The 17641-nt window shown below is 43.3% G+C and overlaps 1 long non-coding RNA gene across 1 annotated transcript; it reads right to left on the bottom strand.

Moving 5' to 3' along the window:
* Window positions 1-2001: 2001 nt before the first annotated feature.
* On the bottom strand, window positions 2002-17046 carry LOC129604260 (uncharacterized). Its single transcript, XR_008694994.1, has 2 exons — window positions 16143-17046; window positions 2002-7516 (listed from the first exon to the last, which is right to left on the bottom strand). It is a non-coding gene; the product is annotated as an uncharacterized LOC129604260 (long non-coding RNA).
* Between the last annotated feature and the right edge of the window lie 595 nt (window positions 17047-17641).

The following is a 17641-nucleotide window of genomic DNA, read 5'->3' as shown; positions in this document are numbered from 1 at the left end:
TTGAGCTTTTAGTTACTGTACTATATGAATTCATGAGTTTCTTACCACTGATTTCCCTTAATCAGTGACAAACACAGCAGGAAAAAACAACGTACAGAGTGAAGGGCAAGAAAAATGACACCAAGTAGAAAATGTATTCAGCTTGATTAAGCGATTGTTTATAAGCAACCAGAACCATTAAGCAGGATGTTATTTTCCTCGCCATCCATTTCAAATAGCCTTTGTCTTTACACATTGCTTCATATCCTGTTTCACAGCTGTTGTTTGTCACCCTTATTCAAAAGCCTCGGATTAAGCAAGTATGTGTTTGACTGAGATTTGGATAACTATCACCACAGATGGATGTCTTTGATATGCACTTTGCAGACAAAGACAATATTGCTTCCCTGTGATGCTGTCTTGTGGATTCACAGCACATTCATAATCCAATAGACAGAATCAGTACCAAGACTTTTGTGTTGATGGTAATGAAGAACACAAAAGAGACAAAGGCCTGTTCCCTGCTTACTTCTATTCCCTCACTGCCTACTACAGTAACTTTCAGGGAGAGATCTGTAGGATTTGCTCTTGGTTTGTCCATCCTTTATTTTTACATCCCTTTAATATTGTCAACATGATTATTTTTCTACTTTACTTGAAGGCATCAGTATTTAACTTCATAAATGTGCTCACTGTGCATGCTTCCTGATTACTTTTTATAGGACATGTAAATTGATAGCTTCACTACAGTAAAATCACACTGTTCCTGTCTTGGGCAGCAAAGATAGATAATTTATGACAATAAAAGTTGAAGTGATTTACAGTACGGCAACATATGTTTACAGAGAAACATGTTTCTTTTCTGTCCGGAGACAGAAAAGTGGCTAGAAGTCTGACACAATTATATTTATGTAATATTTAGTTAGTTGTGAGTTGCTACAGTATAAGTATGGAATGAAAGTATAACTGGTCTGTGGGAAACAAATAAGAAAAATAATAACATAAAGATTGTAAGTAAAACCACCCATGGTTGTGAAGTGATGGTTTTTAATGGGGGGAAATAAGGCCAAAATCTTGGCAAATCTTTGTGTTTAAGCTTTACATAAATCACATGTTAAACAAACAGTACTGCTGACAGGGACACAATCCACACGCTAATGTGTTAATAGTGTATAGAAATATAATGGAATAATGGAGTAATGGATTAACATACATATTAACTTTTCCCATGTTCACAAATCAAAATATACCTAAGTGGCACATTACAACAATTCTGTTTCATAACACAAGTTTTTCATGTTATGAAAACTTACCCATTAATAAATAAGAGCATGATGGACAACCAGAATGGCCTCCTGTCAAAATGTTAATCAAAACATCTCACATTTTAATAAACATTAAATCAAAATAAAAGTAGAAAAACACAAAGCCTTTTCTCATTGTCTCCTGCCTGTTCCAGGGCGACTTTGTTAAATATTTCAGTTTCTTATGAAAGCAGCAATGAACATAATGTAAATACAAATAAACCAGCATCAGTCAAATCGACAATCAAGCAGCCTGTCAGTGCAATAATTAGATAAAATGACAGTACACATGTTATAGCCTCCTCCCCAGAGTTATTTTTACTATTCTGTAATGATGTTCCCTAATGGTGGAGCAGAAACACAATACAGAGGCTGCAAGCTAGTTGGCTTGTTTGTTAATCCAGGATAATTACATTAGTATGAAGCAGTGTTTTATTGCCTTTTGTGAACAGGCATACTTTACGATGCAGTAACTGAACACGCCCCTTTGCGGTGCACTAAAATTTATTATTATAACGAGTCCTTTATAGAGCTATGCCTGCGCTACATCAGAGGCCTGTTGCACAAACAAGCAAGTAAAATTAGGTTCAGGATTAAAGGACATTTTAAATTTGGGTTGCTTTGAGTGTCAGTTTTCCAAACTGGCAGAACCAAGTATGTACAGTATCAGATCATAGAGATGAGGTACTGTAGAGGGCTTTAACACAAGCGACAGTAGTTCAATTCAATTCAATTTTATTTATATAGCGCCAAATAACAACAAAGTTATCTCAAGGCACTTTACAAAGTAAGGTTTAAGACCTCACACAACTAAACCCAACAAATCCCACATACAGCAAGCATTTAATTTGACAGCAACAGTGGAGAGGAAAAACTCCCTCTCTAACGAGGAAGAAACCTCCAGCAGAACTAGGCTGGATGTAGGAGGCCATCTGCCTCGACCAGTTGGGGTGAGGGGATAGAGAGAGAGACAGGCAACAACAGAGCACAGGCAGGATGGTTGGACCAGGGACTGGATACAGGCAGGATGGTTTGACCCACAGCTACCCATCACAGACACAAGGCTCTGAGTCCAATAATACCTGTAGGTGAGGACAGAGTGGAGGAGAGAGAGAGAGGGGGGAGGGGGAGCACAACTACTAGAGAGAAAGAGACAAGGTTAGTTAAACATAGAACAATGATGGGAGATTATTGGACAGAAGAGGTAGAAGGAAACAGAAGAGTTCAGTGTATAAATTAAGTCCCCCAGCAGTCTATGTCTATTGCAGCTTAACTATGAGATGGTTCCTGTGACTAACAATCATTGCCAGTGACCTGAACCATCTCTAACTATAAGCTTTATCAAAAAGGAAGGTTTTAATCCTAATCATAAAGGTGGAGAGTGTGTCTCAAACCTGAAGAGGGAGCTGGTTCCAGAGGAGAGGAGCTTGGTAGCTAAAAGCTCTGCCTCCCGTTCTAAGACTCCAGGAACCACAAGTAGCCCAGCGCTCTGAGAACAAAGCGTTCTGCTGGGAGCACAAGGAACTATGAGGTCTTTAAGATAAGAAGGAGCTTTATCATTGAGTACTTTGTATGTGAGTAGGAGAATTTTAAATTCTATCCTACATTTTACAGGCAGCCAGTGCAGAGAAGCTAATGTAGGAGAAATGTGATCTCTCTTTCTAAGTCCTGTCAGAACTCTGGCTGCAGCATTTTGAATAAGTTGTAGGCTTTTTAAGGAGCTGTTAGGACATCCTATGAGTAAGCAGTTACAGTAGTCCAGCCTAGAGGTAACAAATCAGTTTCTCTGCATCACTCTGAGAGAGGATGCTTCTGATTTTAGCTATATTTCTAAGATGGAAGTAGGTGGTTCTGGAGAATTGTTTAATGTATGATTTAAAAGAGAGATCCTGGTCAAAGATGACACCAAGGTACCTCACAGTAGAATCTGAAGCTAATGTTATGCCATCCAGGGTGGCATATTAAAATTAATAGAATGCTTTCTAATAATCTCACCTATAGGAGACATGTATAGGCTAAACAGAATTGGACCAAGCACAGAACCCTGTGGTACTCCATAGCTAATCCTTGTGCATGTGGAGAATTTCTCATTAACATGAACAAACTAGAATCTGTTCTACAAATAGGATTTAAACCATCCCAAAGCTGTTCCTTTAATCCCAATTCTATGTTCTATTGTCTGTAATAGAATGTTATGATCAATTGTATCAAATGCAGCACTAAGATCTAACAGGACAAGGACAGAAACTAGACCATTGTCCAAAGCTAATAGAAGATCATTAGTGACTCTAACTAGAGATGTTTCTGTGCTATGATGTTTTCTAAATCCTGAATGAAAATCTTCATACAGGTTATTCCCAATCAGGTGGTCAGATAATTGTTTAGCTACGATTTTTTTCAAGAATCTTGGAAATAAAGGGTAAATTTGAAATGGGCCTATAGTTGGCTAGTCCTCCAGGGTCCAGGGTTGGTTTTTTCAATAGAGGTTTGACCACAGCCACCTTAAAAGCCTGTGGTACATAGCCTAAATGTAAAGATTGGTTGATTTGATTTAATATGGACGAGCTGATTAAAGGTAGAACTTCTTTGACTAATCTAGTTGCACCTCAAAACAGTACCTCTATTTCTCTGAGAGGAAGAATCAATGTGTCATGTTCTTGAAGTCACATCCTGTTTTAGCGTAGCAGTTCCGGTTTCCAGTCGCATCTCATTAGCTCCAGTCTTACTGTACTTCCGGTTCTCATTACTCACACCTGCCTAGAATCAGTAATCACTCACCTGCATACTTAACCACCACCAGTTCCCTTAGCCTGTTGCCAGATCGTTGTATGCCAGTCATCACTTTCCAGCGTTTCATCCTCCTGCCTGTTTGCTTCTTGATCCTGCTTCGTGTTCCTGACTCCCGATTCCTGTCTGTTCCTGAATGGTACTGTCGCCTGGAAAAGAACTTGTAATACCGACCTGACCGCCGGACCTCGAGATAGCCTGCTCCTTACCGGTACTGTAACCTTGCCAATCCTGTTGTCGAACCCTTGCCTGCCCTTGGACCTGATTCAGCCTGCTCCCTCTGTACTGAAACCTGAGAATCATTGTGTATGACCTGGACCGACTGTTGTAAAGAGAACTGTATTAAATCCTTAAAATTCTACCATCTGTCTGACGTCTCGTGCTGTGCATGTGGGTCCGATCTCTGCCAAAACCTGACAGAACGATCTGGCCAGACATGGACCCAGCCAGCGTAGAGACCCTGCGTGCTGCGCTCCTCGCTCAAGGAAAGCGGCTCAGCGAGCAGGAGGAGAGGACCAACGAGGCGCTGCAGAGGCTGGCGGACTGCGCCCTGCGACAAGAGGAACCAATCCAGGTGCCCGTAGCCGCTGCCGGGACAAGTGCGATCGCTGCGGCTCCAGTGGCTGTCATCCCGGTTCCCGACGCTCGTTTGGGAGCACCTACATGCTTCTCGGGTGAGTCCGGCGACTGCCGAGCATTCATCACTCAGTGCGAGATTCACTTCGAGCTGCTTTCCCCACGGAGAGATCGCGTGTGGCCTATGCCATTTCCCATCTGACCGGCAAGGCGGAGGCGTGGGCGACAGCAGAGTGGCAGAACGGTTCCTCCTGCGTGGCCACATTCACCTCCTTTTCGGAAGCACTAAAACAGATCTTCCAGGAGATCATTCCGGGGAGAGAGGCTGCACAAAGGCTGGTGAACATCCGCCAGGGGAGGAGAACGACGGCCAAGTACGCCATAGAGTTCCGGACGCTGGCAGCGGAGGCTGGTTGGGAGGCCACCGTGCTTGGAGACGTTTTTATCCGCGGACTGTCACGCCGGGTAAAGGACTGTCTGGCCAATCGCAAGCTCCCTAGCACTTTGGATGATCTGATCGCGCTGGCCATACGAATCGACCGACGGCTGGGGAACAGTGAGCGAGAACATCACGGCAAAGAGAGAGCGAGGGAACCACACTACGTTCCCGCTCAGTGCCCACGGATGTCGACGAGGGGAACGAGTGGTCAGGCGAGTCAGCGAGGCATGGGTGAAACCCAAATTACAGAAGAACCCATGCAGATCGGGCACGTCGCCTGCATCTCTCCTCCTTAGTGAGACGCAGCAACTGTGTATGTACTGTGGACAGGGTGGACACTACGCAGCAAGGTGTCCAGTAAAAGATCAGGCTCATCACTAGAGCGGCGAATAGCGATAAGCCGAACTATCCTTGGCGGAGCCGCCGCTAGATCTCTACCTACCGTGACATTAACTTCCAGTACCCGTTCTATCCAGCAGGCTGTGCTAATCGACTCCGGAGCTGACGCCAGTCTGATGGACGCTGGGTTGGCGGAGCGCATGGGCATTCATACAGCCCCCCTAGCGTCGCCAGTGGAAACGGAGGCACTGGACGGCCGCAGACTGTGGAAGGTCACGCACCACACCGCACCTGTTCCCATGACGTTTGCCGATGGTCATTCTGAGAGAATCACATTCTTAGTGGTGGAGTCCTGCTATCACCCTGTGGTTTTAGGGCACACCTCGCTGAGGAGGCACAACCCCACACTGGATTGGAGGAGCGGAGAGGTGTGTGAATGGGGTACGGGGTGTCGAACCACCTGTTTCCAATCCACACTCGAGTCAGAGGATCCACAGGAGGCGACGGGGATGGAAGGAGGAGAGGAGATTGACCTCAAGGGTGTTCCAGAGTGCTACCACGACCTCCGAACGGTTTTCAGTAAGGTCAGAGCCACATCCCTACCACCACACAGGAAGCACGATTGTGCAATTAACCTAAGGCCCGGTACGGCACCACCCAAGGGGAGGCTGTTCCACTTGTCCCCAAAGGAACGAACGGCCATGAGGAAGTATTTGAACTCAGCACTAGCTTCGTGAATCATACGGCCTTCATCATCACCCGCAAGAGCGGGGTTCTTCTTCGTGGGAAAAAAGGACGGATCGCTAAGGCCGTGTATCGACTATCGAGGGCTTAATGACATCACGGTACGGGATTCTTACCCCTTGCCGCTGCTATCCTCAGCCTTCGAACTGCTTTCCGGTGCCACGTGTTTCACAAAATTAGACCTCCACAATGCGTACCATCTGGTGCGCATATCGCGAGGGCGATGAGTGGAAAACGGCCTTTAACACGCCCAACGGACACTTCGAGTACCTGGTCATGCCATTCGGTCTCACCAACACGCCGGCCATGTTCCAGGCCTTTGTTAATGACATTCTCGGGTCCATGATTAATGATTTTGTTTTTTGTTTATCTGGATGATATCCTCATTTTCTCCTACCCCAAGGAGGAGCACATCTCCCATGTACATCAGGTGCTCAAACGGTTGCTCGAGCACAGACTATTTGTGAAGGCTGAGAAGTGTGAGTTCCACGTGGAGACCGTGGCATTTCTCGGCTTCATAGTATCACAGGGCCGGATCCAGATGGACCTGGCCAAAACGCGGGCGGTGGAAGAATGGCCGGTTTCCCAGTGCCGCAGGGATGTCCAGCGGTTTCTGGGATTCGCCAACTTCTACCGCAAGTTCATCCGGCATTTCAGCAGCATCGCGGCTCCACTGCATGCCTTAACCTCTGTTAGATCTCCTTTTCAGTGGACGGCGGACGCAGAAGCCGCTTTTCAGCAACTGAAGGAGAGCTTCACGTCAGCCCCCATTCTGAACATGCCGGACCCAGGAAGACAGTTCATCGTGGAAGTGGACGCCTCCAACACGGGTGTAGGAGCAGTTCTCTCCCAGAGAGATCCAGCCGGAGGTAGGCTCCATCCTTGTGCCTTTATGTCCAGGAAACTGTCTCCAGCGAAGAAGAATTATAGTATCGGGGACCGGGAGCTGCTGGCCGTCAAGGTGGCGCTCGAGGAGTGGAGGCACTGGTTGGAGGGAGCAGAACAACCATTTATATATTTATATATATACGGACCACAAGAACCTGGAGTACCTGAGGACCGCCAGACGACTAAATTCACGCCAGGCCAGGTGGGCTCTGTTTTTCAGCCGGTTTAACTTACACCTTTCCTATAGACCAGGGTCCAAAAATACCAAGCCCGACGCGCTGTCTTGACTCCACGAGACACCGGAAGACTCCACGGAACCTGAGACCATTTAGCCGGCAAAGTGCCTACTGGGGGCGGTTTCCTGGCCGGTGGAGTGCCACGTCAGGGAGGCGGTAAGGGATCTCCCGGTTCCACAAGCATGTCCTCCTAATCGCCTGGGTAAGGCCTCTCACCAGCGGATCTGGAATAAGATCGACAGAACATTTTTTAATCCCATCTCATCAAAATTTCCTTTTCACACCTCGTAACATCTTTTGTTAGGAAATTTTCCTGCTTTGTTTTCATCTGCCCATCTTTTTCAGACCTATGTAGAGAGAGGTTAATGACTTCCTCCTGCTGTAAGCTCTGATTTACCCACCATGCTGTGTAGAGCTGAGGCAGCATAATTCTTGCCCATCTCCACCGTTTCTGCTCAATAAAACCAGAATAACACTGTGCATATTCCTCCCAACTGTATTTTATCCATTATGACAGAAGCAGGAGAGCAAAAGCAAAAAAAGTCTTGCGAGTGGGACAGTGAAAGAGAGATAAATGGGAAGGTTCATTATCTATTATAAATGACTAGCTCAATGCTCCCCTCTATTCACAACGTTTGCTACAGCATCACAAAGTGCTGATGCAGTAGAAATGCATTGTGTGGTGTGTTTTCAAGTGATGACGTCTTTTGTAAATACGCTGTGAGACCACAAAACACACACACAGCAAACAGCGCCTTAAAATAAAGCAGAGGAGTTCGAGAGCAACTTTTATTTCAAATTGTGTGAATATTATAAACATGCCCCATAGAAATGGCTACGAAAACACTTGTACGAACATATGCATGCACAGTCATCATCTGCTGAGGATGGCAGTCTGCACAGTAACTACAGTACAGGGAGAAGGACGATCATCATTCATGCTAATGAAGCATGTGTGACAGAAGCCAGTGGCCTCACTGGGATCACTGTCACTGGCTAGATGTGTGTGGCTGTGTGCGCAAGTTTGTTCACAAAGAGATAATAGGAGCCTCAATTTTCAATTTATTTGTTTAGGGAAAAGACTGGAACAGTTCTCTAGGAAATGAATGCACACTGCACAGTTTAACATTTCATTATATACAGTATTTTTTCTCTCCTCCATATGAGGATCTAAAGTGAGTTTGAGCGTGGAAGCACTGTGCCAAGAAGCAGATCGATATGTGGCACGGAAACAGATGAAAAAAGATAAACTGGGCTATTTAATGCCTGTAAAATCAGGATAACATAGTGAGAAACGATAAGCACGTTTAATTACGTAGAATTGATTAAAAGCATGCTTTATGCTTTATGTGTGTCAAATTTCATTTTTCCACTCGTTACAAAGGCAACATCACAATGAGGTACATTATAATGCAAAAATGCTAATACGCTAATGTTTCACTATCTATAGCAGCTGTTTTCTATTTTAACATTCTAAAACCTAATGAACAACTCCTCCAAATAAAATGGCAAAATACATAAAACTTGGCTTTGCAGCAATAAATTATGAAATAAACATTTATGCTTTATCTTATTTTTTGTTCCCTGCATTCACAATAGAACTGAGAGTGACAGCAGTGCTAACAGCCCAGCACACAACACCTACCACTCAGATGCAGCATGGATCAGTATCATGTTAGTGAGACAGCAAAACAAGACCACAGCAACCAGAATGGCGATACATTCATTCATGCATGAATAGTGGCACCTGTAAAAGCCAAGGTGACGAGGCTGCCATACTCACGACAACAACAGACCCAGTAACCAGAACAGCTGCACACACTCAGTCACCCCCCGGATCTTTGATCTTTCTATGTGACTACATATTAATAAAAAGAAGAATAAACTGTTTAACATGAAGCCAGGGGATAGTTATCAACAGTAAGTAAATATAAAGGCGTCAAAACAAACCTACAGTAAACAGTATGCTAGCGACAGAAACAATTTTAATCAGTTTTGACTTTGAGATGACTGTAGTATAAGCCTGTGTTATATAATATAATTAGCATTTTATAGTGAAATGGGAACAAATACATTTCTAGAACTGCAAACAGTATGATGCTGGAGGTGGACGGTTTCCTCCTCTGCTCCTGTGTTTGTAAGGAATCTCCCTGTAGCTAGTGTTTTATTCATGATATCAACTCAAGCTTATTCATATTTGTTTTTTTTATAGAAAGAGGGGTGTCGGATTGAGTGCCACACTGATTTTACTATTATTTCCCTTATCATAAATTGCTACACATTATTTCAGTGAATGACCACTTTATTTTCTGCAATGTGAGCAGTTTAAAAAAGGCTGCATGTGGTGTTTCATCCCTCCACTGATCACAAGCTCTTTCCAAAGAAAAAAGTCAAACCTTTGCACCAAATACAAGCAGTCGGCTACTAAACTGTGTTTTATTGGGGAAGAGCAAACTGATTTCACAGCTGATATCAGTGATGTGTGTTAATGCATACATGTAAATCACACATGGGTGATGCTTAGTAGAAATACATTTATGCAAGACTCATACTACTCTGATACCCAACACTCGACAAATCTTTCTGCCTACTTTTATATTGTCATGTTGTTTTAGTCAAAGACAAGCGCTAAAAAACGCCTGGAAGTTATTGTTCTCATCTTCCCTGACTACAGTAATAGAGATCTGATGGAGACCTTCATCAGGCACAGAAGGGAATTTGAGACATGCATCACTCAGACGTGATCTGCATGAGGAGTGTGTCTACTCTCAAACTGGTCAGTAAAAACAGTGGGCTGCATTTAGTTTTTGCAACAGTTCAACAATATCAAAGATCCTCTTTCATTAAAGCGCCATTAACTAAATCTATTCTGCTCCCGGTTCTGTAAATCTAGAACAATTCAGACAGGACACACTGTCGTGAGCTGTAGTAATTTAAATCCTCTGTACAGTACAAGCAAGAGTTCTGAACATCCTGATAAAAAGAGGTGTGAAGAACTCAAATAATTCTGTCCAGCCTTGGTCAGAGTGATGAGCTGGAAATTGGCCTTAGTCGCTTGTCAAACAACTTTTTCTGAAAATAAACAGCGCAGCCCCAGCCGTGATCATGAGTTTAGTATGTGACCACATGCAAAAAGACATCTTTAAAAATCTTTACACGCCTTCATGCTAACCTGTCTCAATGAACACATTTTTATAAGAGAACTGGATTGCATGATATATAAACATATTTGTTGGCAGGTAACATTTTTTTACCAAAATTTGGGCTCTAAACAAAATATCTATGGTCTTATTAAACTTGTTATAGGATGATTGATTTAGCCATTACAAGTTTGATATGGTATTCACAAAACCATTTAGAACCTTAAATGAAAGATTTCTGTTCTCCTGATGGTTCAGAAACAACCAGGACAGGGACATTGTAGAGTATTATCATAGAGTACAGAGAACTGATTCAGAACTTTGTGGACTGGTGCCAGCGGAACTACAGATTAATGCAGGGAAAACCAAGGAACTGGTGGTAGACTTTCGCAGGCACACACACTCTGCACTAACACCGGTGAACATCCAGGGAAGGGACATTAAGAGAGTGGACTCTTACAAGTACTTGGGTGTTCACCTCAACAATAAACTGGACTGGTCACACAATACAGTCGCACTGTATAAAAAAGGACAGAGCAGACTCTATCTGTTAAGGAGACTGAGGTCTTTTGGAGTCCAGGGACCACTCCTAAAGACCTTCTACAGTATGACTCTGTTGTGGCATCACCCATCTTTTATGGAGTGGTCTGCTGGTGCAGCAGCATCTCAGCAGACAAGAAGCGACGGGATGTATGAAAACGGTGTCATCACTATGCATCTCCTTAGTGACAGACTGATACATCCTAAGTGTCTGAAGGAGCGACACCATGCAGTAGGTCGTTTCTACCTGCTGCTGTCTTTACTTTACAAGGCTTTACAACCTAAGGTGCTCCTTGTAAATCACTGTTATTGTAACTGTTGCTACAATTGTCACCTTATACTGTGGTCACCATACAAAATGTTTGAGCGAACTTTTACATGTGCAATATCCGATCAACCCATGGTGGGATTACCACCGCCTTATCTTATCTTATCTTACAAAATTTTGCTTTACACAGCACTGACATTTGCACACAACAATGTGGACTTTCAGATGCCTGTCAGCGATAGCCACACAATCATTAACATGAAGCAAAATAAAATAAATACGTCTTTATATGTATATTATATGTATATTTCAGAATAAACTCATTCCTAGAATCAGCTGTATAGTTGTTAGGTATGGACCACAGGTAGAAGTAGAAAATGATTGAAGTTACTTTTGATTGATCCATTGAACAAATACTATAAATGTTTATGCCATGTATGTAAAACTAGATTTAAGTGGAACACGATGGTAAAATGGGAAACATTCAGTCTTCTATTGTTTTCATGAACCTAAGACAACTGTCCATGTGTCTGACTCTGAACAGATGGGGAACTGGTGAAGGAGTAAAGTTTTTTAAATATTCTGTTAGCAACTTGGAAGATGGCGTTACAAAAATGTGATTCGATAAAAACTTAAGATGAAAATACACCAACACAGGTTAAGCTGTGAGCTGGGCTGAGTAGCTGATAAAGAGGCGGTCTTCACAGAGTTATCACTATTTTTATAATCCAGGAGCTGCTGGCTCTTATTTACAATGTGCCGGTGCCAAACAGTTTTATTATATTCAGGAAAAATCTCTCCAAGCAGATTTTATTTTTCACAACATTTCTTACACACTTGTTCACTATTAGACTCTCACTGTAAAAATGGTGCATTCATCCTCATTCTGAAGATCATTTCTACAGTCAGACCAGGTGCCCCTGGCTTTAAATGACATCTGTTTTAATCTAGGCTCCATATCAACAGCTGATTTATCACTGCCAGCCGTCAGGGTGTCGCGACGGTAGTGAAACACGTGCCTTGATTAAACATTTTTTTAAACAAAAAGATTAATTGACTGAAGCGCAACACAGATGTAGACACAATGTGTTTGTCGTGCTTGACACTGGTAATTGTAGCCGTGATTGATTGCGTTAATTAAAATAACAATCGCCTCCTTTTGTTTCGCCAGCTACATAACCAAACTTTTTTTATTTTTTGTGTCTGCGTGTCTGTGTTGTTGCAAAAACGCAATATGAGGTTTCCGATTGCAGCAATTTGAGGAAGTTCTTCAAAGCTCTTTCACTGAACCAGATACTGTACGTTGATAGCACAATAGCTTATCAGTGATCACAGTGATTTGCTACACAGGAAATCAAACAATTCTCCGAGTTATAGAAAAAGGCTACCTCAGTGTTTGACATGAATAATGCATATGAAAATCTTGTAAGAAGGCTTTTCATGCAAGATTTATTTCCAACAAATTATGCCCATGTTTTTGCAGCTGTTTGCTTTGTTTCTTTCACCAATACCAGACAGTGTTATGCTCCTGACCCTGCCTGTGTCACTCACATTTTCCCTCTGTTGGTGCCTCTGATTCTGGCCACTCCTAGTTCAATTCAATTCAATTTTATTTACATAGCGCCAAATCACAACAAAGTTATTTTAAGGCACTTTACAAAGTAAGGTTTAAAACCTCACACAACTAAACCCAACAAATCCCACATACAGCAAGCATTTAATTTGACAGCAACAGTGGAGAGGAAAAACTCCCTCGCTAACGAGGAAGAAACCTCCAGCAGAACCAGACTGGATTTGGGCGGCCATCTGCCTCGACCGGTTGGGGTGAGAGGATAGAGAGATAGAAAAGCACAGCAACAGCAACAAGCAACAACAAGGTACCTGTAGGTGAGGACAGAGAGGGATAGAGAGTGGGGGGGGAGAGAGGAGAGAAGCACAACTACTGGAGAGAAAGAGACAAGGTTAGTTAAACATGGGACAATGATGGAAGGTTATTGGACAGAGGAGGTAGAAGGAAACAGAGGAGCTCAGTGTATAAATTAAGTCCCCCAGCAGTCTATGTCTATTGCAGCTTAACTAAGAGATGGTTCCTGTGACTAACAATAATTGCCAGTGACCTGAACCATCTCTAACTATAAGCTTTATCAAAAAAGAAGGTTTTAAGCCTGATCTTAAAGGTGGAGAGTGTGTCAGCTTCTCGAACCTGAAGAGGAAGCTGGTTCCAGAGGAGAGGAGCTTGGTAGCTAAAAGCTCTGCCCCCTGTTCTACATTTAAACACTCTAGGAACCACAAGTAGCCCAGCGCTCTGAGAACGAAGTGTTCTGCTGGGAGCATAAGGAACTATGAGGTCTTTAAGATAAGAAGGAGCTTTATCATTGAGTACTTTGTAGGTGAGTAGGAGAATTATAAATTCTATCCTACATTTTACAGGCAGCCAGTGCAGAGAAGCTAATGTAGGAGAAATGTGATCTCTCTTTCTAAGTCCTGTCAGAACTCTGGCTGCAGCATTTTGAATAAGCTGTAGGCTTTTTAAGGAGCTGTTAGGACATCCTATGAGTAAGAAGTTACAGTAGTCCAGCCTAGAGGTAACAAATGCATGGATCAGTTTCTCTGCATTGCTCTGAGAGAGGATGCTTCTGATTTTAACTAAATTTCTAAGGTGGAAGTAGGCGGTTCTGGAGATTTGTTTAATGTATGATGTAAAAGAGAGATCCTGGTCAAACATGACACCAAGGTTCCTCACAGTAGAATCTGAAGCTAATGTTATGCCATCCAGGGTGGCTATCTGACTCAATAGTGTCTCTCTCAGATTTTTAGGCCCAACAATAAGAATCTCGGTTTTATCTGAGTTTAGTTGAAGGAAGTTTTGGGACATCCAGGATTTGATGTCTTTTAAACAACCCTGACTTTTGACTAGTTGATCTGTTTCATTTGGTTCCAAGGACATATATAGCTGAGTATCATCTGCGTAAAAATGAAAATTAATAGAATGCTTTCTAATAATCTCACCTTGAGGAGACATAAATAGGCTAAACAGAATTGGACCCAGCACAGAACCCTGTGGTACTCCATAGCTAATTCTTATGCATGTGGAGAATTCATCATTAACATGAACAAACTGGAATCTGTTCAACAAATAGGATTTAAACCATCCCAATGCTGTTCCTTTAATCCCGATTCTATGTTCTAGTGTCTGTAATAGAATGTTATGATCAATTGTATCAAATGCAGCACTAAGATCTAACAGGACAAGGACAGAAACTAGACCATTGTCCGAAGCTAATAGAAGATCATTAGTGACTCTAACCAGAGCTGTTTCTGTGTTATGATGTTTTCTAAATCCTGACTGAAAATCTTCATACAGGTTATTCCCAATCAGGTGGTCAGATAATTGTTTAGCTACGATTTTTCCCAGAATCTTGGAAATAAAGGGTAAATTTGAAATGGGCCTATAGTTGGCTAGTTGTCCAGGGTCAAGGGTTGGTTTTTTCAATAGAGGTTTGACCACAGCCACCTTAAAAGCCTGTGGTACATAGCCTAGTTGTAAAGTTTGGTTGATTTGATTTAATATGGACGAGCTGATTAAAGGTAGAACTTCTTTGAGTAATCTGATTGGGATTGGATCTAAAAGACAAGTGGACAACTTGGAAGAGTTAGTTATTGAGGTTAACTCCATATGAGTTATGGGGAAGAAGCTGTCTAGGTAAGACAGAGGATTTAATAAATTTAAAGTTGATGGATCTATACAGTGCTTTCTGTCATTTGGAAGAAGTCAATGCTGAATGTTTTTTCTAATGATGATAGTTTTATTAGTAAAGTAGTTCATAAAGTCATTGCTGCTGAGATTTAAGGGGATAGTAGACTCAATACAGCTATGACTCTTTGTCAGCCTGGCTACAGTGCTGAAAAGAAACCTGGGGTTGTTTTTGTTTTCCTCAATTAGGGAGGAATAATATGTTTTTCTAGCAGCACAAAGTGCTTTTTTATATTTCATTAGACTGTCCTTCCATGCAATGCAGTTTACATTTATTTTGTTGGAACGCCACTGTCTTTCTAGTTGTCTAGTCCTTTGCTGTAGGCTGCTGATCTCTGAGTTATACCACGGAGCTAACCTCCTCTGATTCACTGTCTTCTTCTTCAGAGGAGCCACTGTGTCTAACATTGTACGTAGAGAAGCTGCAGCATCATCCACAAGACAGTCAACCTGTTCATAAGGATTAAGGTGACTGTTCTCTGTGTATCTACAAGACATTGAGGCAAAAGATGATGGAATCATCTGCTTGAATCTGGCAACAGCGTTGTCAGATAAACATCTGCTATAGTAACATTTCTTTCCAGCTGTTATAGGGTCAGTTGTGCTAAATTCAAAAGTTAATAAGAAATGGTCAGATAACAGAGGGTTTTGGGGAAGAACTATTAAATTATCAATTTCAACCCCATATGTCAGGACAAGATCGAGGGTGTGGTTAAAACGATGAGTGGGTTCATTTACCTGCTGTGTAAAACCAATAGTGTCTATTAAGGAGTTAAATGCAGTGCTGAGACAGTTGCTGTCAACATCTACATGAATGTTAAAGTCTCCCACTACAATGACTTTATCTGTGCTAAGAACTAAGTCAGATAAGAATTCAAAGAATTCAGTTAAGAACTCCGAATATGGAGAAGAAGGACGGTAAACAATACAAAACACAACTGGCTTCTGAGTGTCACGATCGCACGGATGAGGACCCACATGCACAGCACAACACAGCGTTTATGATGATAAGAGGACAGTTTATTCCAGAATACAGAATCCACTTCAGGCAGCGCCATACACGGAAGATCAAGCGGAGTTTAAGCAGGATCAGGCAGAGACGGCGTCAGGGACAGGCAAAGTCATACACAAGAGATGGATTACAATACCGAATCGTCGAGCGCAGGATCGTGGTCAGGCAGGCAAGGTTGGTAACAGGCAGCGGTAGATAATCACGGCAGAGAAGGCAGACAGGGACTAGGCAGGCTCAGAATCAACGGTCAGAAACAGGGTACACGATATACGGCAGGACTAGAACAACGAACTGGAATAATACGGGAACACACAAACAACGATGTGGCAAAGAGCTAGGGAAACAGGTGGTGGTTAAATACAAAGTGACTTGATTACTGATAACGTGCAGGTGTGGATAATGACCAGGTGAAGCAGGGACAGCTGTGACAAAACGTAAACCGGGAGTGAAGCTAGAACAGAAACAGAAACCAGGAGACTACCAAAATAAAACAGGATGATATGGTCAATGAACAAAGTCCTTTTCAAAATAAAACTGAGCACAGAGCCAGAACCTGACACTGAGTTTTAGAGTCTGGGTGAGAAAGGCTCAGAGTGGGGCTCTCAAATGAGTTATAACTATGTTTAGGTTTAGGAGTAATTAATAAATCTGATTTATAAATTGCTGCTACTCCTCCACCTCTACCTGTACTTCTTGGAACATGATAGTTGATGTGACTCATTGGAGTCGACTCATTTAAAGTAACATATTCATCCTGCTGCAGCCAGGTTTCAGTGAGACAGAACAGATCTATGTGATGGTCACTTATCAAGTCATTTATTAAAAAGGATTTAGACGAGAGAGATCTGATATTTATTAAACCACACTTTATTAACTTACTGTTGCTTTGTTCTGTAAGAGGAACTGTTTTGAAGTTTATTAAATTCTGGTAAGTCACTCCTCTTTGATTTGTGTGTGACTTTTATAGTTTAGGTGGTCGAGAAGCAGACACAGTCTCTATGCGATAACCAAGACTAAGAGTGGGTCGGGGCTGTAGAGAACGTGCAGAGAGGCGTGTAAGACTGCGACTCTGCGTCCTGGGCTCCACTCTGAGTTGTCACAGAGTGGGGAGGCTAAGCAACATGGCCATGTTACTAGAAAGCAGAGAGGCTCCGTTCAACGTGGGATGGCCAGGAAATATGCTGAAGCGCCCAGTCTCAAAGTCTCTCCGTAGTGAAGTTGGCCATTGAAATACTGGAGGACGGGTTCTGGTGGCGTGAGTACCCCGGGGTGCAGGCGTTCTTTGATGGACTCCGGCTAATGCGGAGGGACTTGACACGCGCTCTGCGCGCATCGTCTGGTCGCGTCTCCGTCGCCGCTCCTGTCGCCGCTCCTGTCGCCGCTCCTGTCGCTGCTCCTGTCACCGCTCCTGTCGCCGCTCCTGTGGTTCACGTCGCCGCTCCTGTCGCCGCTCCTGTCGCCGCTCCTGTCGCCGCTCCTGTCGCCGCTCCTGTCGCCGCTCCTGTCGCCGCTCCTGTCGCCGCTCCTGTCGCCGCTCCTGTCGCCGCTCCTGTCGCCGCTCCTGTCGCCGCTCCTGTCGCCGCTCCTGTCGCCGCTCCTGCGGTTCACGTCTCTGTTCCTGTCACCACTCCTGCG

This window comes from Betta splendens, chromosome 6, assembly GCF_900634795.4.
Source record: "Betta splendens chromosome 6, fBetSpl5.4, whole genome shotgun sequence".
Lineage (NCBI taxonomy): Eukaryota > Metazoa > Chordata > Actinopteri > Anabantiformes > Osphronemidae > Betta > Betta splendens.
This window is presented reverse-complemented; position numbering and strand designations above follow the sequence as displayed.